The following is a 26,062-nucleotide window of genomic DNA, read 5'->3' as shown; positions in this document are numbered from 1 at the left end:
CCTGGATAAGTCCTTCAGCCAGGGTGCTAGTTTGCTAAGTACCACTTGTACCTGTTCTTGAATTTTCCATTTGTCCAATTTCTACTGTGAGACATCAATGTCAGTTATCGTGATATATATATTTGGAAATATGGAAAGCCTGAAATTATTCAAGAGTAACAATCGCTACTGCTCATGCTGCTGCTCCCTGCTCCTCCTGCTGCCCTTCCTCCTTCCTGCTCCCCTCCTTGCTGCCCCCTCCCTCTCCTTCTTGCTGCCTCCTCCCTCCCCTCCCCCCTACCTGCTGCTCCCCCCGCCTCCCCTCCCTCTCTCCCCTTCACTACCTCCTGCGCTGCTGCAGCCCCCCCGCCCGCACTGCTGCCAGCTCCTCCCCCGCGCGCTGCCTGCCTGCGTGCCCCCCCCCCCCCCCCGGGCGCTATTTCTTTGCTTCCCCCCCCCCCTCTCCTCCACTCCTCCTCTCCTCTACCCTCCCCTCCTCTCCATTCCTCCTCTCCTCCTCCTGCCCCCTTCCCTTCCCCTCTCCCTCTTGCTGCCCTCCCTTTCTCCTTGCTGACTCCTCCTCCTCTCCTTGCTCAATCCTCTCTCTCCTTCCTTCCTTTCACCCTCTCCCTTCATCTGGTGTACCCCTATTTTCTTTTGTGGGTCTCCTGGGCTTCAGGAAAGTGGACGGAGTTTTTTGTGTGTTTGAATCGGCTTTTCCCACCTCGATTGACGAATGGGTACCCATTCAGTCAATCCGTTACCGCACACACCGGCCGTGAGAATCGTCACTTTCTCAAAAGACGAGCTGCAGCAGTTGCAAAAGGGTTTGGAGCATGAGTGTTCCACGACTCTCTTCGCACGCATCTATGGCTCCCACCCCTCCAAGTCACAAGCTAGAGATTGGATGCTTGCGGCGCTTTCTCAGGACCTCGCTCCCCACCTTAAGGATGTACGTTTGTTGGGACGAGGTTTTTTTCAGGTGTGCCTAGATTCCCCGAACATCACGAGAGACTTGCTACAGACTGGGTTTCTCTTTCTGGACTACAGGAGGATTTTTGTTTTTCCCTTTCAACTGGACTTTGACCCAGTTGAAGAGGACAAGCACGGAGTTTTTGTCTTCATCAGGTTCCCTGGTCTACCTTCAGTTTATCACCGGCTTCTTTCACTTATTGGCGAGAGATTTGGTGTGGTAGCAGAGATCCCTCCTCTTCCTGGCAAGCCTTCGTTGGCTACTAAGGCGGTTAGGATGGATGGGGTACCCAGGGTTAGGGTCTTTGTCGAGGACCCTAACATTTCAGATGACCACATCATGCTACAGCGACCCGATGGGTCATTCTTTTGTCAGAGGTTTGAGGTTGCAGGTCATCAGGACCAGCGCAAGATTTGCAAATCCTCTGGGCACTTCGCCAGAGATTGCCCAAAGAAGAAGAAGAGGCCAAAAAAGCAACCAACTTGTACCAGGTTACGACAGAGATCAGGAGCAGGACCTATCGCTCCACGGGCACCGCCTCAGACATGGCTCCCCCCTCCTCCTAGGGCTGCCCGAGTCCTTCCTGCACACCGCACTACCTCTGGCCCCCGGTGGGTTCTGGTCGCGGTTAGGCCCTCTACTTTAGATCATACTTTCGCTGCTCCAGAGACTACCCCTCAGGAGCCTCCGGAGGCTACCTCCGTGGAGCCTATTGTTTAGGAGCCTTCTTCTGCTCCACCACAGGATCAGTCTGTGCCTCCTTCAGCAACCCAGATTGTTTTTCTCTATGTTTGATAAGAGTTTGAGTATCAAGTGATAGCCTAGCGACTCTCACTTATTTCTATTTTCTAAGATATTGTGTGGGATTGAGAGGATGAGTGGAATGGATCATTGTAAATACCATGTGTATGAATGATAATTACCTTGGTATGGGGTGAGAGTTATTTGTGTATGGGATATTATGGGGTTTTTAGAAAAACAGGAAGAGTGAGTCATATAAAGAAGTGGGCTCATGTCCATGTGTTCCAATAATATAAGAGAGACCACATGCCAAGCATGTGGAAGGCATGTGGAGGAGTGTGGAGTCAAAAGGAATCCTTCTAGAATTCCTATGTGGAATAAGAAGGATGTGGACATATGGAAAAGAGACCCTATGGGCTCCATGTGGGGAGACTCTTGACTTTCTCAATATTTGAAGAGTCTAGAGCATCTTTTGGTGGGACACATGGCAAGAGTAGCCAAAAAGGACATGGATGGTGACATACGGGCTTATGTGATTGATGGGGAAAGGAATCTACAGGCAGCAATTGTAAATGGGTGAAGGAGGGTGACAAAATCTCTATAAAAGGAACCCTTCTCTCCCTTGTTCATCATCTCTTCCACCATTAGGCCTCATGTTGCTGTAGCTCTAGTCTCCTCAAGCCTCTTCCATGAGCCTTCTCTCCCTCTTGTGGATATTCTCTTATGTAAACTCTTGAGTCCATCTCTCTCTAGTTCATTCTCTCTCTATGAGCAGTCTTGGAGCTTCCGCTCCCTCTTGTACATACGAAACCTCTTCTTCTCCCTTGTGTTTGTAGTATTTTGAGTTGCATCGGAGTGGAGTCTCACTCTATTGGTAATGAAGGTCACTTTAGATTCTCTCTCTTGAATGTCTCTTCTCTTTTTCCATTGCTTTCTCTTCCAAAGTGCTCCTCCCCCACTTCTCCCTGATCTTATCCACGACACTCAAACGGGATTTGTGCATGGCAGAAGTATTTTTGATAACATTTTTTCTTTCTGGGAAGCTTCAGAGTGGGCCATGCAGAGTGGCCAGAATCTTGCCATTCTACTGTTGGATTTTGAAAAAGCTTATGACAGAGTAGATTGGAGTTTTTTGGAGGGCACCCTTCTACGCTTTGGATTCACTGATGTTTGGATCAGAGGTGTTTCCTCTTTGTATAGATCAGCCCATAGCCAGGTACTTATTGGTGGGGTAAGGGGTGAGAGATTTCAGATTTCGAGATCAGTCCGTCAGGGATGCCCCCTTGCTCCTTTCCTTTTTTTATTCGTGGCTGAAGCTATGAGCATCTATGTTAGATCTCAAGCTGACATCTTTGGGCTGAGACTTCCTATCAGAAGAGAAGAGGAGCTGCTTGACAGTGAGTTGGCTGATGACACAGCGATTTATTTGGATGCCTCTCCACAGACATTGACTTCTTTCAGGACAGCATTGGATTTATTTTGCTTGGCGGCAGGAGCGCAGATAAATTGGCATAAATCCAATGGCTTTTGGATCAGTGATGAGGACACTCCAGTTTGGGGACTTGACATAGGGTTCACTTGGGTTCAGAGGGGTGTGCCTATCAGGTATTTGGGCTGCCAGGTCGGCTTAGGTATTTCTACCTCGCAGCAGTTTGCTCCCGTGTTGGAGAGCATCAGAAGGAAGCTTCTCTTTTGGAGCTCAGCCAAGCTGGATCTTGCCTCTAGAGTTGTGGTGGTCAACCAGGTCCTCTTGGCCACGGCCTGGTTTATTTGTTCATGTTGGTGCCGTTCTAGGGGCTGCATCATTCAGCTCAGAAGACCGATCAGGAACTTTCTCTGGAGTGGGCTTGATGGCACAGCAGATGCCTTAGCCAGAGTGGCTTGGGAGACCCTCATCCTCCCTACACAGGATGGGGGTCTCAATATTATTGATCCAGATTTACAGTGCAGAGCCTTACTTTGCAAGATAGTGGTGCGAGGACTTATGCCAGGACAGGAACCGTGGAAGGACTTTCTTATCAGCAGCATACAGAGGTGCACACCTTCCTCAGGAGGAGACTGGATGAGCAGTGTTAGATGGATTTTCACCTCAGCACACCTCAGATCACCTTCATCCCCTCTCATGGTTGCCATTCTGAAAGCTTGGGCTAGTTTCAGAAGCTCTCTTCGGAGGATTCCTCCTTCCTCCCGGGAAGAGATTGATAGGCAGCCCATCATGTGGAACGACAGTATTTTAGATGATCGTGGCAGACCACTGGGTGCCTCACTCTACATGCAGTGGGCCAGGTGGGAGAGGGGACCTGCTTCTTCTTTGGGATCTTGGAAAGCCTTCCGTAGGCTTCCAGAGGAAACCAAGTCAAGGTTGACAGGACATCTCAGAGGGAGTGCAGGGAGGATCTTGCAGATTGAGTCAGCCCTTCCAGAGGCTTGGATAGACACAGATGATATGCCTCTCACTACCTCCACTTGGGCAGGTACTTTCTCGAGAGGCGGGGTTCCACTTCAGGTCTTAGCCTTCCGAGGTGCACAGGAGGATGCTTTGGTTTTCAGTGTCCAGGATGGTGGCAGATTGCTCAGATCTACAGATGATATATTGCTTGAGTCTGCTTTTCAGCCTATCAAGGTCGTAGGCCTTTTGATGCAGGGATCAGATTCAGAGTGGTTCTTAGACCCTGACCCCCAGTTACTCTCCACCGGGTCTTGGAGACTTTGGCTCTATGGAGGAGTTCCCATCAGGTATTTACAGTGGGACCCCGGAGAGTGGGAGTGGATTGACGCGGGGCATCGAGAGAAGACCATTCCCTTCTTTCGTTACACGGTCAGTAATGCCAGGAGATTTCAGCTCAGTAGTGGAGGCTGGAGACCCTCCAGAGTTCCTCATTGGGAGACTTTTGGTATTACTGTGGATCAGCAGAGGTACTTCTGGAGGAGGCTCTGGAAATCCCACAGGAATAGAAAGATCACTATCTTCTTTTGGCTTTCTATTCATGGAGGGATTGCAGTGAACCTTTGGAGGTCCAGATTCGGAGCCGACCCTACTTGCCCTCGTTGCCTTTCTGCTTCGGAGTCTATTCAGCATTGCTTATGGGATTGCAGACAGGCGAGATTGATTTGGATGGGGATAGCCAGGATCTTCAGTCACTTTGCCCATTCCCCACTCTTTATGACTTGGGGCTCGGTGGCTTGGCTTTCTCTTACAGGACCTCAGGTTTTCTTTGAGGGACTTGACTCCTCCCGGGCCATTTCGGTTCGACATCATCGGGTTGAGCTCTGCTCGTTGGATGTGGTTCCACACCGTCCTTTTACAGCTGTACATGCCTCTGTGGATACTTCTTGGGAGATTATAGCGAGCATAGCAGCCTGGCATATCTGGAGATCCAGATGCACAGAGGCTATGGAGGGTACTCAGGTTCATCCCTCGCACACATTGGCTAGTATCTGGACAGACATCGTACACACTCTGATGGCCGTATGGACGGGTATGCAGGGGGACTCCAGTGCAGCCTCAGCTAGGAGGGCTTCTTTCTTCAGGGAATGGAAGGATTCTCCTTTCTTCTCTGAATCTACTACAGGGTTGAGATGGCACTTTCAGCCTCAGCCTTGGTTTCTTTCCACCTCACTCTGAGGGGGTTTTTTATTATCCTCATGATTTCATGATGTATTCCGCTTTGAGCTTGCTCTCGCGGGTTTTTGTTCTTACTTAATAGAAGTCTTTTTCATGGAAAAAAAAAGTGCTCCTCCCCGTCCTCCCTTCTTCATCACCCGCCAGCCCCCTCTCCCTCCTCGCCTTTCCCCTCTCCCTCCTCCCTCACCCCTCCGCTCCCCTTCCTCCTCCTCCCTGCCCTCCCTCTCCTTCACCCGCCATCCCCCCCGGTCCCCTCCTCCACCCCCGCCCCCTCCCTCCTTCTCCCCCGCCCACCCTTTCCCCCTCCGCCAGCCCCCTCTCCCTCCTCCCTCACCCCCCCGCTCCCCTTCCTCCTCCCTGCCCTCCCTCTCCTCCACCCGCCAGCCCGCCCACCCCTCTCCTCCTTCCCCGCCCCCTCCCTCCTTCTCCCCTGCCCACCCTCTCCCCCTTCCCGCCTTCCCTCTCCCCCTTGCCAGTCCCCTTACCCGCTCTCCCACCCGCCCCCTCCCCCGCGTCCCGTCCCCTCCTTTCCCCTCCCACGCCCACCCTCTCCCTCCCAGCCAGGCCCCTCCCCCCCTCGCTCCCTTCCTAACCCGCAGCTCCCCTCCGCCTCCCCTCGCCCCCTCCTCCCCCCCCCTGCTGCCTCCCTGCCTCCTCTCCTCCTCTTCCCCTCTCTCCTACCCTCTCCTGTTCTCCTTCCTCCAGCGCCCGTTGTGTGGATAAAAATGAAAAAATATTTTTCACTTGTTGCATGCTGATGGGAAGGTGCATAGCTTTGTACATAGCTAGTTGGTGGTGGAAATGAGCTATGGACACTCTCATAAAGGACTCTACACTGATGATATACTTCCTTGAGATGGTAGACATTTCTACGGGGACGTTTAGGAAATGATGAAGTGTAGTGTAGGTGCACTAGACAATCTAGAGCAGGGTTTCCAACATTGTCTATGTGATGACATGTGCTCTTCATGGTTGTCCTATGCCATATGTGCATGAAAGCATGAGAGTTTTTTTCGTTGAGAATGCCTTGCTTCTAATGTGTGAGGATTGGATTCATCATGTGTGATAGTCTATGGAAAACCAAGCATCAAATGCTTGCTTGAAGGTCATGTGCAAAGGTGGTGTGCCTAAGGTTGGAATATAGGCACTAATTGCCTTGGTATAGTTTTTGTGAAGGGTGGAAGAGTGGTGAAAATAAGGTGATGACGTGGCTATGATAAAAAAGGAAGCATGCAACGTGGCTACATGATTGGAATCTTGGATGTTTTGGATTGTGAGAGCTGGGTGTACATGGGATGACGGCTTGTAGGAAAGGTGACAAGGGGGACTTCACGTAGAGCTGGGGGGCTGGCAGGAGCATGGGAGGAGGAGTTCGTGGCCACACAGTAGATCGCGCTGTTGAAGGGGAGCTCGTGGAGGGATATTGGGCCGGGAGCTCAGTGAAAGGAGGGGTTTGTGGTACACAACACCTCGCACCCTGAGCTGCTGCTCCTCCCCGTGAGCTACTGCCCTCCCCTCTCCCTCTCTCAGCCAGCCCCCTCTCCCTCTCCCTCTCCCTCTCCCTCGCTGCCCCCCCCTCTCCCCCCCTTGCTGCTCCTCCTCTCCCTGCCCTCTCGCCAGCCCCCTCTCCCTCCTCCCTCACCCTCCCTCTCCCCTTCCTCCTCTCCGCCCTCCCTCTCCCCCCCCGCTACCCCCTACCTCTCCCTCCCCGCCCAACCTCTCTCCCACCTGTCAGCCCCCCCGCCCCCCTTCTCCTCCCCCGTCCCCTCCCCCGTCATCCCTCTCCCTCGCCATCCCCCCCCCGCTGCCCCCCTCCCCACTGCCCCTTTCTCCTCTCCCCTCCCCCGCTGCCCCCTTCTCCTCCGCCCTCCCTCTCCCCCGCCAGCCCCCCCGCCCCCTTCTCCTCCCCCGCCCCCCTCCCTCCCCCACGCTCCCTCCCCCCCCCCCCCCGCTACTCTCCCCCCCAAGGTGATCCCCCCCCCCCCCGCCCCGCAAAAAAACAAAGGTGGTATTCACTCCCTTGAGAGAGCATCTTGGGATGCCTTCTTGTTCAGATTCAGTGGCAGAGATGTTTGGTCAGATGATGCATTTCATATTCAGCCTCAGTCACTCTTGTTTTCGTGGTCGAACCGTAGGGTGCAGGTGCTTATCCATGCTCGGATTGTCAAATTCTATGTGGATGATTGGGCTCTTGATAGAGGGGGGACAGTTTGCATTGCGCCTAGTGTTTCCACCTCCGACCATTTTCCGGTAGTTTTGTCCATCTCAGAGCCCCATCTGAGAGGACGATCTTTCAATATCAGGATCTCTGACTACTCTTGGCCCTAGACATAGTAGAGAGAGTATATCCCAGCTTATTGACTCACACGGGGTTTTACATACAGATCCAAACGACGTCATGCGCATAGCTTCAGATTTCTATGCCGCCCTTCTTACTGCAGATCCTGACACACAGGATAGAGAGGATTCTAGAGAGGTTATTTGGCAAAGCATCCCTAAGTTGCTGAAACTGGATATGCATGTTTTGCTTGATGCACCTTTCATAAACATAGAGTTCAGGACTGCACTTTCAGCCCTTCACAAGGACAAGTGCCCAGGTTCGGATGGCCTCACCCCTTCTTTCTTCGTTGCATTTAAGGATAAGATTGGAGACTACATTACATCAGCCCTGCAGAGCATTTGGGACTATGGCGAGATGCCCCGGTCGCTCACAAATGGTCTCATCCACCTTATCCCAAAAGGGGGTTGCAGAAATTTAGTGTCCCAGTGGAGGCCTATCACACTTTTGGGGACATGTTACAAGATTCTGGCCAAGGCAATCAGCCTTCGATCATAGCCCCTTCTCCCAGATCTTATTCATGACACTTAGATGGGATTTGTGCATGGCATAAGCATTTTTTATAACATCTTCTCCTTTTGGGAAGCTTCAGAGTGGGCCATGCAGAGCGGCCAGAATTTAGCCATTCTACTCTTGGATTTTGAGAAAGCTTATGACAGAGTAGATTGGGGTTTCTTGGAGGGCACCCTTCTACGTTTTGGTTTTACAGATGCTTGGATCATAGGTGTTTCCTCTTTGTACAAATCAGCCCACAGCCAGGTGCTTATTGGTGGGGTAAGGGGTGAGAGATTTTAGATTCAGTCCGTCAGGGATGCCCCCTTGCTCCTTTTCTTTTTTTGTTCATGGCTGAAGTTATGAGTATCTATATTAGATCTCAAGCTGACATCTTTGGACTGAGACTTCCCATCAGACGGGAAGAGGAGTTACTTGACAATGAGTTGGCAGATGACACAACAGTTTACTTGGATGCCACACCACAGACGCTCACTTCTTTCAAGATAGCATTGGATTTATTTTGCTTGGCAGCGGGGGTGCAGATAAATTGGCATAAATCCAATGGCTTTTGGATTAGCGACGAGGACACTCCAGATTGGGGGCTTGACATAGGTTTCACTTGGGTTCAGAGCGGTGTGCCAGCCAGATATTTGGGCTACCAGATCACCTTGGATATTTCTTCCAAGCAGTAGTTTGCTCTCATGCTGGAGAGCATCAAAAGCAAGCTCCTTTTTTGGGGCTCAGCCAAGATGGACCTTGCCTCTAGAATTGTGGTGGTGTGACGCCAAAAATTGATATTTTTTATTTGGCATTGGTATTGCTTTTCTCTATGTTTGATAAGAGTTTGAGTATCAAGTGATAGCCTAGCGACTCTCACTTATTTCTATTTTCTAAGATATTGTATGGGATTGAGAGGATGAGTGGAATTGATCATTGTAAATACCATGTGTATGAATGATAATTACCTTGGTATGGGGTGAGAGTTATTTGTGTATGGGATATTATGGGGTTTTTAGAAAAACAGGAAGAGTGAGTGATATAAAGAGGTGGGATCATGTCCATGTGTTTCAATAATATAAGAGAGACCACATGACAAGCGTGTGGAAGGCATGTGGAGGAGTGTGGAGTCAAGAGGAATCCTTCTAGAATTCCTATGTGGAATAAGAAGGATGTGGACATATGGAAAAGAGACCCTATGGGCTCCATGTGGGGAGACTCTTGACTTTCTCAATATTTGAAGAGTCTAGAGCATCTTTTGGTGGGACACATGGCAAGAGTAGCCAAAAAGGACATGGATGGTGACATACGGGCTTATGTGATTGATGGGGAAAGTAATCTACAGGCAGCAATTGTAAATGGGTGAAGGAGGGTGACAAAATCTCTATAAAAGGAACCCTCCTCTCCCTTGTTCATCATCTCTTCCACCATTAGGCCTCATGTTGCTGTAGCTCTAGTCTCCTCAAGCCTCTTCCATGAGCCTTCTCTCCCTCTTGTGGATATTCTCTTATGTAGACTCTTGAGTCCATCTCTCTCTAGTTCATTCTCTCTCTATGAGTAGTCTTGGAGCTTCCGCTCCCTCTTGTACATACGAAACCTCTTCTTCTCCCTTGTGTTTGTAGTATTTTGAGTTGCATTGGAGTGGAGTCTCACTCTATTGGTAATGACTATTGGTAATGAAGGTCACTTTAGATTCTCTCTCTTGAATGTCTCTTCCCTTTTTCCATTGCTTTCTCTTCCAAAGTGCTCCTCCCCGTCCTCCCTTCTTCACCCGCCAGCCCCCTCTCCCTCCCCGCCTTTCCCCTCTCCCTCCTCCCTCACCCCTCCGCTCCCCTTCCTCCTCCTCCCCGCCCTCCCTCTCCTTCACCCGCCATCCCCCCCGGCCCCTTCCTCCACCCCCGCCCCCTCCCTCCTTCTCCCCCGCCCACCCTTTCCCCCTCCGCCAGCCCCCTCTCCCTCGTCCCTCACCCCCCTGCTCCCCTTCCTCCTCCCTGCCCTCCCTCTCCTCCACCCGCCAGCCCCCCCACCCCTCTCCTCCTTCCCCGCCCCCTCCCTCCTTCTCCCTGGCCCACCCTCTCCCACTTCCCGCCTTGCTTCTCCCCCTTGCCAGTCCCCTCACCCGCTCTCCCACCCGCCCCCTCCCCCGCGTCCCGTCCCCTCCTTTCCCCTCCCACGCCCACCCTCTCCCTCCCAGCCAGGCCCCTCCCCCCCGCTCCCTTCCTAACTTGCAGCTCCCCTCTGCCTCCCCTCGCCCCCTCCTCCCCCCCCCTGCTGCCTCCCCGCCTCCTCTCCTCCTCTTCCCCTCTCTCCTACCCTCTCCTGTTCTCCTTGCTCCAGCGCCCGTTGTGTGGATAAAAATGAAAAAATATTTTTCACTTGTTGCATGCTGATGGGAAGGTGCATAGCTTTGTACATAGCTAGTTGGTGGTGGAAATGAGCTATGGACACCCTCATAAAGGACTCTACACTGATGATATACTCTTGAGATGGTAGACATTTCTAGGGGGACTTTTAGGAAATGATGAAGTGCAGTGTATGTGCACTAGACAATCTAGAGCAGGGTTTCCAACATTGTCTATGTGATGACATGTGCTCTTCATGGTTGTCCTATGCCATATGTGCATGAAAGCATGAGAGTTTTTTTCGTTGAGAATGCCTTGCTTCGAATGTGTGAGGATTGGATTCATCATGTGTGATAGTCTATGGAAAACCAAGCATCAAATGCTTGCTTGAAGGTCATGTGCAAAGGTGGTGTGCCTAAGGTTGGAATATAGGCACTAATTGCCTTGGTATAGTTTTTGTGAAGGGTGGAAGAGTGGTGAAAATAAGGTGATGACGTGGCTATGATAAAAAAGGAAGCATGCAACGTGGCTACATGATTGGAATCTTGGATGTTTTGGATTGTGAGAGCTGGGTGTACATGGGATGATGGCTTGTAGGAAAGCAGTCTGGCAAATTGCTTTCAGAACATACCTTCTGGTCATCTGCTATGGGCACAAGCGGAGGTGCTTGCATTTCGGTTTCTCTTTCTATTCTCCCCTTGGTTGCTGGTCATGGTATTATCTCCCCTTCTAGAGCTCAATGGATCATTATTTTGATTGGAGGGCATAAGATTGGTCTTCTCAATCTTTATGCTCCCAACAACAGAGGGGAGCGGATCTCCTTTTGGAAGGAGTTACTCTTTTGGGCCCCCATTGCAGATTCTTGGATCATTGGTGGCGATTTCGACATGGTTGAGTTGTCTTCAGACAAAAAGGGAGGCAGACAGGGTGGAATTCATTCTTTGGAGAGGGCAGCCTGGGATGCCTTTCTCTTTCAGTTCAGTGGCAGAGACACTTGGTTGGATGATGCCTTTCATGTTGTGCCACAGTCACTCCTGTACTCTTGGTCGAACAGGAGAATACACATGCCCATTCATGCACGGATTGATAGATTTTATGTAGACGATTGGGCACTTGACAGAGGAGGATCTGTATGCATTTCTACTGGGGTTTCCACCTCAGATCATTTTTCAGTGGTGTTGCAGATTCTTGAGCCTCATCGAAGAGGACGCTCTGCCAGTGTCAGGATTCCGGATGCTTTTTATGCAGAGGAGAGCCTCACGGAGGATATTTTACAGATTTGGGTTTCTCACATACACGGTGGAGCTATCCATCCATCTCAGGTAGCTGCAGCCTTATCCGGTGACTATTATCATTCAATCGCTGATTCTAGGAGACGTGAGAGTCTCAGATGTGAGATTGGTAGATGCCAGCAGTTAGCGTCCCTTCAGAGGGAAGAGCAGAAGAGGCCCATAGATGCTTGAATTCAGGAGCGGCTTGCTGCAGCAAGGGCTCATTTGCAGACTTTGTTGGATCAGAGAGCAGAGTATGCCTTTGATGCACGGGAATCCTTTTGGATTCAAATGGGTGGCAGGGTTAACAAACACTTTTTCTCTACTTATGGGCCCAGACATAGTAGAGATAGTGTTGCGCAGCTTGTTGACTCAGACGGATGCTGTCATGCATGTAGCTTCAAATTTTTTTGCATCCGTTCTTACTGCAGATTCAGGCACACAGGCCATTGATGATGCCAGAGAGATTATTTGGCAGTGTATCCCTATATTGGTGAAGGATGAGATGTATGTTTCTCTGGATGCACCTTTCACCAATGCAGAATTCAAGACTGCATTACTTGCCCTTCACAAGGGCAAGTGCCCAGGTTCAGATGGACTTACCCCCTCCTTTTTTATTACTTTTTGGGAGTAGATTGGTGATCACATTACATCAGCTGTGCAGGGCATGTGGGATCTCATTCATCTCATCCCAAAGGGGGGTGATAGGAATCTTGTGTCTCAATGGAGACCCATCACTCTTTTGGGCACTTTTTACAAGATTCTGGCGAAAGCCATCAGTCTGCGGCTACAAGTTTTTCTTCCAGATTTGATTCATGACACGCAGATAGGGTTTGTGCATGGCAGAAGTATTTCTGATAATATTTTCTTATTTTGGGAGGCCTCAAAATGGGCCATGCAGAGCCGCCAGAGATTGGCCATTCTACTCTTGGACTTTGAGAAAGCTTACGACAGAGTAGACTGGGATTTCTTAGAGGGTACTCTATCTCGCTTTGGTTTTTCAGATGCATGGATTAGAGGAGTATCCTCTCTCTACAGATCAGCCCATAGCCAGTTGCTCATTGGGGGGGTAAGAGGGGACAGGTTTCAGATTTTCAGATCCGTCCGCCAGGGATGTCCTCTTGCCCCGTTTCTTTTTCTGTTTGTGGCAGAAGCTATGAGTATCTACATTAGATCTCAAGCTTTTATTTATGGGCTGAGGCTTCCTATCCGCCGGGAAGAAGAGCTCGTGGATAGTGAGTTGGCAGATGACACGGCTGTTTTTTTGGATGCCTCCCCCAGCACACACTTCCTTTCGGACAGCCTTGGATTTGTTTTGCACGGCTGCAGGTGCACACATTAATTGGCATAAATCCAGTGGTTTTTGGATTTGCGAGGATGACACCCCGGATTGGGGTAATGATATTGGCTTCACTTGGGTACAGAGGGGCTTCTCCGTCAGATATTTGGGCTGCCAGGTTGGGGTGGGCATCTCTCCCTCACAATAGTTTGCTCCGGTGTTGGAAAGCATCAGAAGAAAGCTCCTTTTCTGGAGCTCAGCCAAACTTGACTTGGCCTCCAGGGTGGTGGTGGTTAACCAGGTTCTTCTAGCCACAGCATGGTTTGTATGCTCTTGTTGGTGCCACTCTAGGGATTGTATCACTCAGCTTAAGAGGCGTGTACGAAGCTTTTTATGGAGTGGTCTAGATGGCACAACTAATGTTACAGCCAGGGTGGCTTGGGAGACCTTGATTCTTCCTACAAGAGAAGGGGGTTTGAATATCATCGACCCAGATCTACAGTGCAGAGCTTTACTCTACAAGTTTGTTGTGAGAGGGCTTATGCCAGGATGCCCACTTCAGGAGAGGATTGGACACACAGTACTAGATGGGTTTTCACCACAGCTCACCTCAGGTCTCCCTCTTCCCCTCTAATGGTTGCTATCCTGAGAGCATGGGCCAGCTTCAGGAGTACTCTTCGCAGGATTCCCCCATCCACCCGTGAAGAGATTGAAAGGCAGCCTTTCATGTGGAATGATAGGATTTTGGATGAGCTTGGTAGACCACTTGGAGCTTCTCCTTACATGCAGTGGCCAAGATGGGAGAGGGGCCCTGCACCTACAGTGGGAGCATGGAAAGCCTTCAGGAAGCTTCCTGCAGACCAACAGGCCGACACAGATGACATGCCCATTACTTGCTCCACCTGGATGGGGGCATTTTCCAGAGTGGGAGTTCCTTTACAGATGATTGCTTTTCTTGACCCACATGAGGATGCCTTAGTATCTGATGTTTCTTCGGGGGGGCAGGCTGTCCAGATCCACAGACGATATCTTGTTGGAGGTACCGTTTTAGCCAGTCAGGATAGTGGGCTTCATGGAGCATGGCTCTCTTTCACAGTGGTACTTGGATCTTGACCCGCTTCTCCTCGCCCTTGGCTCATGGAGGCTGTGGCTCTATGGAGGTGTCCCAATTAAGTTTTTGCAGTGGGACCCTGGGGAATGGGAATGGATAGATGAAGGGCACGGAGAGAAGGGCATCCCCTTCTTTCGTTGCACGGTCAGTAATGCTAGGAAATTCCAGCTCAGCTCTAGGGGTTGGAAGCCTACTAGAGCTCCTCATTGGGAGAACTTTTAGATTTCTGCTGACTTGCAGAGAATTTTTTAGCAGAGGCTCTGGAAATCCCACCGGAATAGAAAAATCACTCTCTTCTTTTGGCTTTTTATTCATGGTGGGATAGCAGTGAACTATTGGAGGTCCAAGTTCGGAGCTGACCCTTCTTGCCCTCGCTGCCTTTCTGCTTTGGAGACAATACAACACTGCCTAAGGGATTGCAGAGAGGCGAGAATCATATGGAAGGGGATTGCAAGACTTTTTAGCACTTTTGTGCACCTACCTTTCTATATGACTTGGGGATCAGTGGCTTGGCTTACTCTTTCAGGGCCCCAAGTATTTTTTGAGAGACTTGACTCCTCTTGGGCTCTTCACATCTGACGACACCTTGTGGAGTCGTGTTCTCTAGAGGATGTTCCGGCCACTCTTTTCAGGGCTGCTCACTCCTCGGTCGACTCTCCATGGGAGATCCTAGCTAGCATTGCAGCATGGCACATTTGGAGGGTTCTCAGGTTCACCCTTCTCAGATCTTGGCCAGTACTTGGATAGATATGATACACACTCTAATGGCCATTTGGGTGACCATGCAAGGATCATCTGGAGCGGCCTCCTCCAGGAGAGTTACTTTTCTCAGAGATTGGAGAGAATCTCCCTTCTTTGCTAAGACTTCTACAGGGTTGAGATGGCATTTTCAGCCTCAGCCTTGGTTTCTTTCTACCTCATTCCTCTGAGGTGTTTTTATTACATGCTTAGCATGGTGTATTTCCGCACAGAGTTTGCTCTAGCGGGTTTCTTTCTTACTTAATAGAAGTCTCTTTTTTGGAAAAAAAAAGAAAGGAGGGGTTTGCTGGATGGAAGGGGAGTGCTGCTTTTGGTAGATTATGAGGAGCGGTGGTTACAAGATCTAGAAGAGGACTTGGGGAAGGAAGCTGAAATACCAGGGAGAGCGAAGGGTGGCTCGAAAAGCTCGGGAGGAAAAGCCTACACCAGGAGTTGCGCGGGGGAGGAGCAGGTGGAGATTGGAGATAGGAATACGGGAGTTCGGTGAGCAAGGAAGGCTGCATGTGAACTCGAGGAGGTTCAAGGAAGCAAGAAGACTAGGTGGAGGTGGGAAGGTTGATGGAAGCTTGAAAAAGGGAGGCTGCATACGTGATGGGAGGGGGATTTCCAACTGCATGCTTGGCTCAAAGGGACTCAGGTTTGGAAAGGATAAGCTCTGGGTGCATCAGGATTACAGCTACATGGTGAATTCAGATCGAATGGGAGAGAAGGGCGATTGTGGACGCTGCTGGTTATCTTCACGTAAGGGAGTTTTGTGAACTTGTGTGTGCTGAGAAGACCTTGGCACTGAAGGTCTCAAAAAATAGTGAGCTGTTTGTAGTTGGCTGAGCATGGCTCCCACACAGGCAAGACGGTCGTCATTTGCACGTGAGCTGATGCAGAGAATGCATGGTCTGGCTGGAGTTTTTTGGAAGGGAGCTAGGTGAGTAGGAGAGGAACCGGGAGCCATGATCGTCATGTAGGGCAGAGGCTGACGGGTGTGGAGGCTCGTAGAAGGAGTTTGAAGAGCTGAAAGCTTGGGAGGGTTTTGGTTGTGGCGTCAATAATGCGTGGGTAGGGAGCCTTGAAAGAGTTCTGTCGGAGGTCCTGCTCAAAGGTTTGATGAATGTAGTTACAAGGAGTTTGGGCTAGGCGTGTCCATTGAGTGGATGGAGGTCCTTTAGGAGAGGAAGTCCAAGGTTTCTGAGATGAAGGAAATGTGTGCTTCGTGAGCATGGGAGTAGCCACTACGCTGTGACCACTATATAAAGGATAGATAGGTGCCATCAATCCAGATGAGTCGTGAGATTTGATGCGCTTGAGAACCCATGCACTACTACAAGGAGTACCTTTTGTAGAAGATCTCCAAGGGTCGAGATTATCAAAGGGCCAAAGCATTCTCAAAAGGCCACAAAATGCATGTTGGAGAAGAATATTACTTATTGACATGCTTGATGAACATGGCAGGCAAATCAGAAGCAATCATGATATGGGATTCCCTGGTTTGACACAAAGGGAGATCGAGCTTGCTTGTTTGCTGAGCTGCAATGAGAATTGCATGGAGTTGATAGGGCTATCTCTCTGTGAATATGCAATTATCAAGATGTTTTGTTGCTGATGTAGTGCTAGAATTAATTTGCAGATTTCAGTTCTATATAGTTGGAGAGCTTATCTTGAGCTGTATATTCCACTGGGTTTTTTTTAGGTTGTTAGGCTTCCGGAGGAAATGTGGCCAGAATATGAGTTGTATCCGGAGGGGTGTAGAGACAAGGATGCTGAATGAATTCCTTTTACCTTCTGATAGTGTTGTTCACTTACTTTAAATGTGGATGAGGGTAGGCGGATTAGGCTCTACTGTTTTTGTCCATCCACCGTGTTCCAAGGCGTCTTGGCAGCAGTTTCATGGATGGAACTTTTTTAGTGTTTGAATCGGCCTTTTCACATCGATTGGCAAATGGATCCCCACTCAGCCAATCTTCGTCCACTTCCACCGGCCGTGAGAACCGTCACTTTTTCAGAAGACGATTTGCAGCAGCGCAAGAAAGATGTGGAACTAGAGGGCTCCACATCACTTTTTGCCCGCATCTTTGGGTCACACCCTTCCAAATCATAGGCTAGAGACTAGATGCTGGTGGCGTTACCAGGAGATCTCGCCCCACACCTCAGAGATGTTCGACTTTTGGGACGTGGATTCTTCCAAGTGGTTTTCGACTCCCACGAGTCCACAGCCCTTGTTCTCAAAGCTAATCCTCTAGCTTTGGGTTCAAGGAGGATTTTTCTTTTGCCCTACACCTTGGTCTTCGATCTAGTCAAGGAGGATAGTCAAGTCACATCACTATTCATTAGATTTCTTGATCTTCGTCAGGTCTACCATCGACTTCTTACTACTATCGGAGCCACATTCAGAGTGGTCACTGAGACCCCCCCCCCCCCTTCCTCGGCAGAGGCAGTCAGAGCGGATGGGGTGCCTCGAGTTAGGGTCATTGTCTCTGACCCTAACATCTCAGATGACCACATCATGCTTCAGTGCCCAGATGGCTCTCTTTCCACAGAGAGTTGAGATTGCAGGTAGACAGGACCAGTGCAGGATTTGCAGGACCCTTGGGCACTTTGTTAGAGATTGCCCAAGGAAGAGAAAAAGACCCAAGAGGTCTTCTAGTGCGGCTCCTTCATGTACTACCCCGACTGTGCCTCCCTAGTGCCTTGTACCACGCACTCCAAGACCACCAAGAGTAGTAGGGCGCCCTGCTTTGTGCACGCCAGGACCACCAGGGGCAATAGGACACCCAAAGCCCGCAGCACACATAGTACCACGATGGAGAGCGATCAGAGTGGCTCCCTATGTTCTCACCCTTTCCCTCTGCAACACCGACACCGTCCGCATATGCGCTACCATCTGGGTACAGTTCCTCGCCACATCAGTAGTGACTTCCCCATTGTGGTCCTCCACAGGAGGTGTTGTCGGTGTGGTCTCCTCCTTTGGAGCATCGACAGTCATTACAGGTCCATCGAGACTCCCTCCAACTCTTGCATCTTCTCCAACCTCTCGGGTGGGGATGGCAGTTCTCAGTCCTCCAAATAGAGCTAGACTTCTCGAGCTACTCAACAAGGTCCACATGAAGACTCAAAAGTTCAAAGGCCACCTCCATGAGGATGCGAAAGCTCATGTGAGAGAATTTCTCACAGCAGGTAGAGCTAAAGGTGTGGAGAATGAGCATGCGTGCCTTCACATCTTCCCCTCGTCATAAGAGGATGCCGCGGATGTATGGTGTACAGTCAATTTCCCCCGGACCACTTCTAGATGTGGATAGACCTAAGGGAGGAATTCTTACGCACTTTCAAGTTGGAAAAATTCGATCACATGATTGTCCAAGAGTTATCCACTGACACCATGAAGCATGGAGAAAGCATTTCTGAGATGTACACAAGGATGAGGGTCTTGGCGGCAAAGAGGTGTATGCCACCTAATGATGCTGTCATGAAGGGATGGTTTTTGAAAGCATTACCCCCTACCATTGCTATAAGGTTGGTTGATAAACTCCCTGAACATGCCTCACTTCAAGACTTCCTAAAAGAAGTTGTCAAGATGGAACGGTCACAACTAAGTTTTGCCTCATCAATGACTACGATGACCCAACTCCCAAGAGAGGAGGGATCATCCGCATGGCAGCAACTCAAGAAGGAGCTAGAAGAAATCAAAGAAGGCCTGAAAGATAGAATAAAGGTGGATGGCTAGTCGTCCTTTGAGGCCCAAATTTGAAGTGGTCTTTGGTGCACAGAATGCAAGGGTTCTAACCATGGTTACTAGGAGTGCCCCTCCAAGCGTAAGGTACCTACTTCTACCTCATTTTGTACATTTTGTGCGATCCATGCACATGATGCCTATGAGTGTAGGTACCTCAAAGGATTAAGGAAGCTTCTTCCAGAGTATACCTCGGGGGAACCTCTAGTTGCTGCAGTCAACAGAACAGTACCCATAACTTCTGGCCCAGCAGGAGTACCTCCTGCTCCCCCTCTTGCACGAGCATCTGAGTCACCTTCTCCTCCTATCATGCCGCCTCCATTGCTTCCAACTCCCCCTTTGCTCCAAGCTCCTATGCCCAATTCAATTGGTTCCCCTTATTTCTATCCTCAGCCTTACTATGTACCATACCAACCACCTATGTCAGGAGGTGGTTATGGACCCCCTTATCAACGTGGTCGAAGGGGTGGTTTGTGAGGTGGACATGGAGGTGCAGGAAGAGGTACAAACTTCAGAAGACCCATCATGTGTTACAGATGTGGTGAGTATGGCCACTATCAAGATGATTGTGCAGAGCCATTTAGGGGACCCTCTTGTACACAGTCCAACACGAATGACCACTACACCAAAGATTGTCCCAATGGAAGAGTGGAACCCGCATCCCAAGTGAATATGGTCGATGTAGTAGTGGCGGGGAAGGGCAACAGCTCCCATTTGATTGGCACATTGTTGGGCACTGTGACACGGTCACATACAAAAGGTGACAAATGTAAGGACGACTCAGAGTCAGCACCGAAGACCTCAGCACCAATCAGTTCGACAAGTGTTCCCCAAGGTCATTCTCCCACTCCAAGGTACACAGTACGCCCAAGAATAGACCACCCATGCTTGCTTTTGATAGTGATTCAGAAACAAACTCGAAGGGCACACAGCCATTAAGGTCAACCACTAACTCTAGAAGTGCCTTATCCTCGGGTGATCACTCTATGCCTTTGAGGTATCAGGAGGTGGTAAAGAGTGTCACGAGAGATCTTCAAACAAGTTTTGAAGATCAAGGTAGCACACCTCAGTTTCCATCCTGCAAGTCCAAAACTATGAGGTTTGCAACAGAAGTGACAACCCTCGAACAACACCTGGATAATGAGGCACAAGTATGTCCTTCCACTTTATCCCCAACATCACTCAACAGAGAAGGGGCTATGGGGACAAGACCTAGTCCTGCCTAGGCAAAAGGGAAAGGAGTGATGGAAGAGAAACCATGGGAGACAATGACCTACTCAATACTGATTCGGAAGATGCTTTTCACTAAGCATTGCTCTAGCACTGTCTGTAAAGTCCCATTCTTCCTTTCAGTTATTGCATTCTGCTGAGGAGTATCTGCACATGTGAATTGTCTTCGAATGTCGTGATTTTTGCAAAAGTTCATGAATGCTGAAGACATGTATTCACCTCCTCTGTCTGATCTCATGACCTTGATCTTTCTGCCTGTTTGGTTTTCTACCATGGCTTTGAATTCTTGAAATCTGGAAAACCCTTCAGATTTCTCTTTCAAAAAGTAGACCCAACAATATCTGTTGTAGTCGTCGATGAAGGTCAAGTATAAAGTGAACCATTGATGCTGCGGGTCTGGGCATAACCCCATACATCTGTATGTATCAAATCAAGAATACCTCGTGCACGAGAGGTACTTCTGACAAAGTTGATTCGCTTTTGTTTGCCGAAGCAGCATGCTTCACAAACTGTTCCAAGAAACTGTAGCTTCGGAATCCCAATTGCCATATTTTGATTCCTGAGATCTAACAAGTACTTGAAATTGACATGACCATATCTTTTGTGCCATTTTGCAAATAGTGGCATCTGTTGCATTTGAGCTGACATGGCATGCTTATCTGGTAGTATAGCTAGCATTCTGTATAAGCGTCCTTCGTTGACACCTTTTGCTACTAGCTGACATCTTTTGGATTTGTCTCTGATAGTGCATTCATCATCATCGAAGATGACTTTGTAATTGTGTTCCGTCATTTGACCTACTGACAAAAGGTTCTTGCTGAGCTTCGGAACATAGAGCACATCTTTGACTAATCCTTTTGTACCAGTGAAATTGTTCATAGGGATAACACCTGTCCCTTGAACAGGATTCGGTGTATTGTCTGCTGTGTAGATGACATTTTTCTGTCCTTCTAATGGTTTCATCTCTGTGAACCATTCCTGATGATTTGTCATATGAGATGATGCACCGCCGTCGATGTATCAAGGATCCTATTCCACTTGGTCGACTTGATAACTGAAATCCTCTTTGGGATTGAAATCACTGTCTGAGTACACTGTGTCAGTCTGATGCAATTCCTCGCTTGCAAGAAACATATTTCCATGTTCATTTGCAAAATGACTATGACTAGAATGTCCACCACGATGATTTCCTCTGCCTCGGGAATTTCCCCGATTACTGCTGGATTGATCGCCTTGGTCGTACTGCTTCTTGTGGCAATCTCTTTCATAGTGTCCAAACTTGTCCAAACTTGTGACAGTAGTTGCACTGAATGTTTGACACATTGATGGATGCATTCCCTTGTCCTTGGAATCTTCCTCGATTGGAATGATTTCCTCTTTCCTGTTGCTGAGGATGATGCTGATGCTGATGCTGATTCTGACTTTGATTTTGTTGCTGATGACCACTTTTCTGGTATGATCTACCTCTGCCTTTGCCTTTGCCTTTGCCTCTGCTTCTATCTGAAGCTGTGAATGCCTGATCATTAGAATGACCTTTACGTGCTTGAATGGCCTGAGTCTTGAGTTCTTCACCAAGTAGGACTGATTGAAGTTCTTCCAGTGTTGGAATTTGCCGTTGGATGGCAATACTCTGGACTAGATTCTCATATCCCTCTCCTAGTCCATTCAGGATTACTTGAACCATTTCTGCGGGGTTCATATTCTCTTTTGCTGCTGCAAGTTGATTGTTGTAGTCTTTTATGCAGAGTACATAAGCATGACCGGTTTCACTGCTATTGCGGAAACTCTGGTTGATCTGGTTTCTCAGGGTGAGAATCCTAGATGTGTTCTTGGACTCGTAGAGAGTTGTGAACATATCCCATGCTTCTTTTGATGTCTTGACTTGAGTTTTCCTAGCATGACATCTTGCACATTCTGCTTGATCAGGTGATAGGCATACTTGTCTTTCTTATCCCATTCTTCTTGAGCTCAGGCAATGGTAGCATCTGATACTGGTGCGGAAACTATTTGTGTAGATGTAGATCCTGATGTAGATCCTGTTGCTGGTGCTGTGACAATAGATGGAGTAGAGCTACTGATGGCTGGATTGTCCAATGGTCTAGGTGTAGACCAATCGACATACTCCCATTTGTCCTGAAGTACAAGAATGGTCTCCATTCGGTATTTCCATGTACCGTAATTGGAGTTGTCTAACTTAGCAGATGCCTCCAAATTGAGGTTGCTAGTCGACATGGTGCAAGAAATGTACTCAAAAGTGTCGTGAATATCTCTGTATGAATCAATTGCAAATACACTGAATATGCCAAGTGAAATCTCTGAACCGTCGGTGAAGATAGAAGTGCAATATATAAAATCTGATCTATATTACAAGGCTTGTGGCAATGATGCCGGGGATAGCCAAGAGGCTTTACAAGGCTGAAATGATGTGCACGATGTCAAATAGGCTTTACAATGGTTGCATGTGTGTGTGAAATCAAGTGCTATCTACCCACTGAATCAATTTGCAATGCCTCTGAACTCTAAAGTCTGCTCACTGAACTGATGAACGTAAGGTTTCAGGTAATGTAATGATGTGAAACCATATGTGAGCATATGGATTGACTCCGAGTAGGTACTAGTCGGGAATTTCGGGCATGGCTTAGATTGGCAACTTGGGAAAATTCAAAGCGTCCCCTCTATGGCGATCTAGTCTACTTTGATCTAGACCTAAACCAACCGTCGATTGATGAAAGAACAGCAAATAATTCCTTTTCTTTTGTTCTTTTTAAGTGCTGGGTCAGATGCATCGATGTAGAGGCAAAGGAAGTGGTTTTGTCGGTGAGGCTCAAATGTGAGTGTAACTTGCACCGAAATGTGCATAGAATGTGATGAGCGTGTAGAGCACAAAAAAACGAGCGACTTTTCTTTTTGGAGTGCCCTCAAATTCTTCCTGGATCAAGAGATACGACTTGATCTAGGTGGAGGGGCAAAAGGAGTGCAAATGGTGCTCAATGATGATGTGTCACTGTGAGTCACATGCAAGGATGATGTGGCACTATGCCTAGCAAGAGGTGTGCCTGTGAAGCTTGTGCTGAGGTGGCAGGAATGGTCACATGAAGTGACTGTGAAGTACTGTGTGTGCCTGCAGAGGTCAGTGTTGACTGGACTATTGAGGTGGCACTGATGAGGTGGCTTGCTGACGTGGCACTGCTTAGGTGGCAGATAAGGATTGCCACGTGGCAAAATTTTAACCGAAGACCAAACCCAGGGTCCACTGACCTAACCCGGGTCAAAGCCTATCTACCACGTGTCACAACTGTGATCAAACCACCTAACTAGGGGTTGACTGTACCTAACCCTGGTTAGGTCCTATCTGCCATGTGTCAAGTGACTGACCACTGGTGGCTAACCAAACCTAGGGTTGCTGACCAACCCTATCTGCCACGTGGCTTTTTCAAGGTGCACCTTTGGATGTTGGAGATCTGGTCACAGGAGCGTCGCGCCTGTATCGTGAAGGTCTCTGGCTTTGCAAGAGAGTTGCTTGGAAGCCGTTTGCTGGAGAGAGTCATTTCGCAGGAGCTGCTTAGAGGCTCCACACAGTCGTGTAGATTTGCAAGGTGCCGCGGCTATGGGACTTGTTGTAGTCAACCTCTATGGAGTTGCTGAGGCGCAGGTGGCTCTGTGGCGTAGAAGCTCGTTGAGGGAGCTTTGGAGCTTCCGTTCGGCTGAGCGGATCATTGGTCGAGTTATTGCCTGCAGGTGTGGGCTAGCTGCAGAGATACTTGGAGATTCTTGAGTTCGTGGACTGCGGGCGATACTTGGAGATACTTGGAGATTCTTGGAGTCGAGCACTGCGGGCGCCTGTGGAGATGGCCCGTAAGGACTTCGTTGTAGGAGTGAGCTCGATTGCATCACTTGTTGGCAGTGGTAGATCAGAAGCGACTCGTTGCAGCCATCTATTGAGGTGGTTGGAGCAAGGAGCTACGGAAGACCTCCATTGGTGGCAGTTGGAGATGCCAACAAAGCTGTTATCTCATTGAGAAGCAGCTAGAGTTCGTGTATTCTGGCACTGAGAGAGTCGGGTATTCCAGTAGGGAAGTCGTGGAGGTAGATGGCGACTGCAAGGGTCGCCTTAGTTGTAGCTGCTCGTTGGTTGAGTAGCTGCACGGGCTCTGGTGGAGAGGCGAATGGCTTGCGAGGGGCTCGTTGGCGGAGCTTGGAGACCATTTGCAAGCTTAGACTGTCGAGAAAGTCTATCCTCTCGGCTCACGACTCTAGCCCTGCATGCATCAACTATGACAATGCACACAGCATGCTTTGAGGCAAAGCCTACGGCTTCCAGTTACCTCTTCAACAGCAGCAAAGCGTGCGCAAGGCTTGCTTCATGGGGGTGCGCAAAGCATGCTTTAGAAGAGAGGCTGTAGAAGATCGTATGGAGCAGCCTGCTAGCGTTGAAGACTGGAGCCAGTTGTTGAGGTCGTCCGAGCATTGCTAGAAGCTGTGTTTTTTTGCAGTGACAGAATTTTTTAGAGTGTTCTGTAATGGCGTCTGATTCTCTTTCATAGATTGTCACTGAAAACCTTGACAAGAACAACTTCCAAGCATGGAAGTTTAGAATGACGAATTTCCTTATGGGAAAAGGCTATTGGGAGTTCATTATAGGAAATGAAGAAGAACCAGTTCTTTCTAATGTTCCCAATCAACAGGAAATGCCACAAATCCGCAATGTCAGCCCACGAGAGCAACTCTTTCTAAAACAAAACACGGTCCCCTCTGTTATTCGGAGCATAAAGGTTGAGGAAACCAACCTTACATCCGTCAATCAGAAGTAACACCCACTGGGCCCTGGAGGGGGTTATGGTACCGTGTCCAATGACCACAGGGAGAATAGAGTCTGAAACTGAAATGCATGTACCTCCTCTGGTTCCCAAGGTAGGAAGCCAAAAAGTCGGGCTTGAGAGCAGCTTACCTGACTTGGAGCAATCTCTGATATCCAGTTTGTGTTCTTGAAGAAAAAGAATGTCTAGGGAACCACCGGAAACATCTGGATGGAGCTTATTCCTGATCAGCTGTCTGCGATGGCGATGAGGGATGCCACCCAATCCCTGTATATTCCAACTGGCTATCCTCATCGGTGGAAGGAAGTGGGTTGGAATACCTTACCCGACCTGGTGGCGGAAACTAAAACCTCTACCGGAGCAGACCTCCTGCCATACACACGAGGTCCAAGGGGAGGAAAGTCCACAGGTGAGAGAGAGAAGGATCTCTCAAGAGGGATGCCGATAAGTGGCTCTCCAAAAGTAGAGGGTACAAAATCATCATCTGGGAGGCTAGAGAGGTCCTTCAAAGCGGAAAAAGAGTTCCGCTGAGCCAGTCCTGGGGAGGGGTTATGAAGGATTCCTACCAAAGCAAGAAGAGAATGTAAAACCCCCTTCCCTCTGTCCAAAGAGGGAGGCACCTGTACTGGATCCTGATCAAAAAGTGGTGCGGACGAGGTGCCAACAATCTGCGCTGCTGAGGAAGGTACAGCCTGATCCAAGGGTGGAGTCGAACAAGGCTCCTGAACAGTAGTCTCCTCCTGAGGCTCCAAGGGGGTAGCCTCCGAAGAGGTGGAGGAGTGAACTAAAGTAGAGGGCTTAGCCGCAACCGGAACCCACCATGGGCCAGAGGTGGTGCGGGGTGCCGAAGGGACTCGAGTAGCTCTAGGAGAGGGGGGAGCCCGTGTCTGAGGCCGTGTCTGTGGAGCGGTAGGTCCTGCTCCAGGCTCTCTGTCATAAGCTAGTACGAGCTGGTTGCTTTGTGGGCCTCTTTTTCTTCTTTGGGCAATCTCTGGCAAAGTGCCCCGAGGATCTGCAAATCCTGCACTGGTCGTGCTGACTTGCAACCTCAAATCTCTGGTGGAAGAAGGACCGATCGGGTCGCTGTAGCATGATGTGGTCATCTGAAATATTGGGGTCTTGGACAATGACCCTAACCCTGGGTACCCCGTCCATCCTAACCACCTCAGCAGCCGAAGAGGGCTCGCCAAGGAGAGGGGGGATATCTGCCACCACACCAAACCTCTCGCCGCCAATAACTGAAAGAAGCCGGTGATAAACTGAGGGAAGACCAGGGAACCTGATGAAAACAGAAACTCCCTGCTTGTCCTCTTCAACTGAGTCAAATCCCAGTTGAAAAGGAAACAAAAAGATCCTCCTGTAGCCTAAAGTAGAAACCCGGCCT

The 26,062-nt window shown here is 49.4% G+C and overlaps 1 protein-coding gene across 1 annotated transcript in view; it reads left to right on the top strand.

The window, feature by feature from the left end:
- The window catches only part of LOC147889585 (indole-3-acetaldehyde oxidase-like), a 153,866-nt gene that overhangs the window by 52,702 nt on the left and 75,102 nt on the right, over positions 1 to 26,062 (top strand). The gene's annotated exons all lie outside the window — the stretch shown is intronic.

This window comes from Dipteris shenzhenensis, chromosome 20, assembly GCF_047967505.1.
Source record: "Dipteris shenzhenensis isolate YYH24624 ecotype China chromosome 20, Dip_SZ_1.0, whole genome shotgun sequence".
Taxonomy (NCBI): Eukaryota; Viridiplantae; Streptophyta; class Polypodiopsida; order Gleicheniales; family Dipteridaceae; genus Dipteris; species Dipteris shenzhenensis.
Note: the sequence above shows the minus strand (reverse complement) of the source record. Positions and strands in the feature narration are given on the sequence as shown.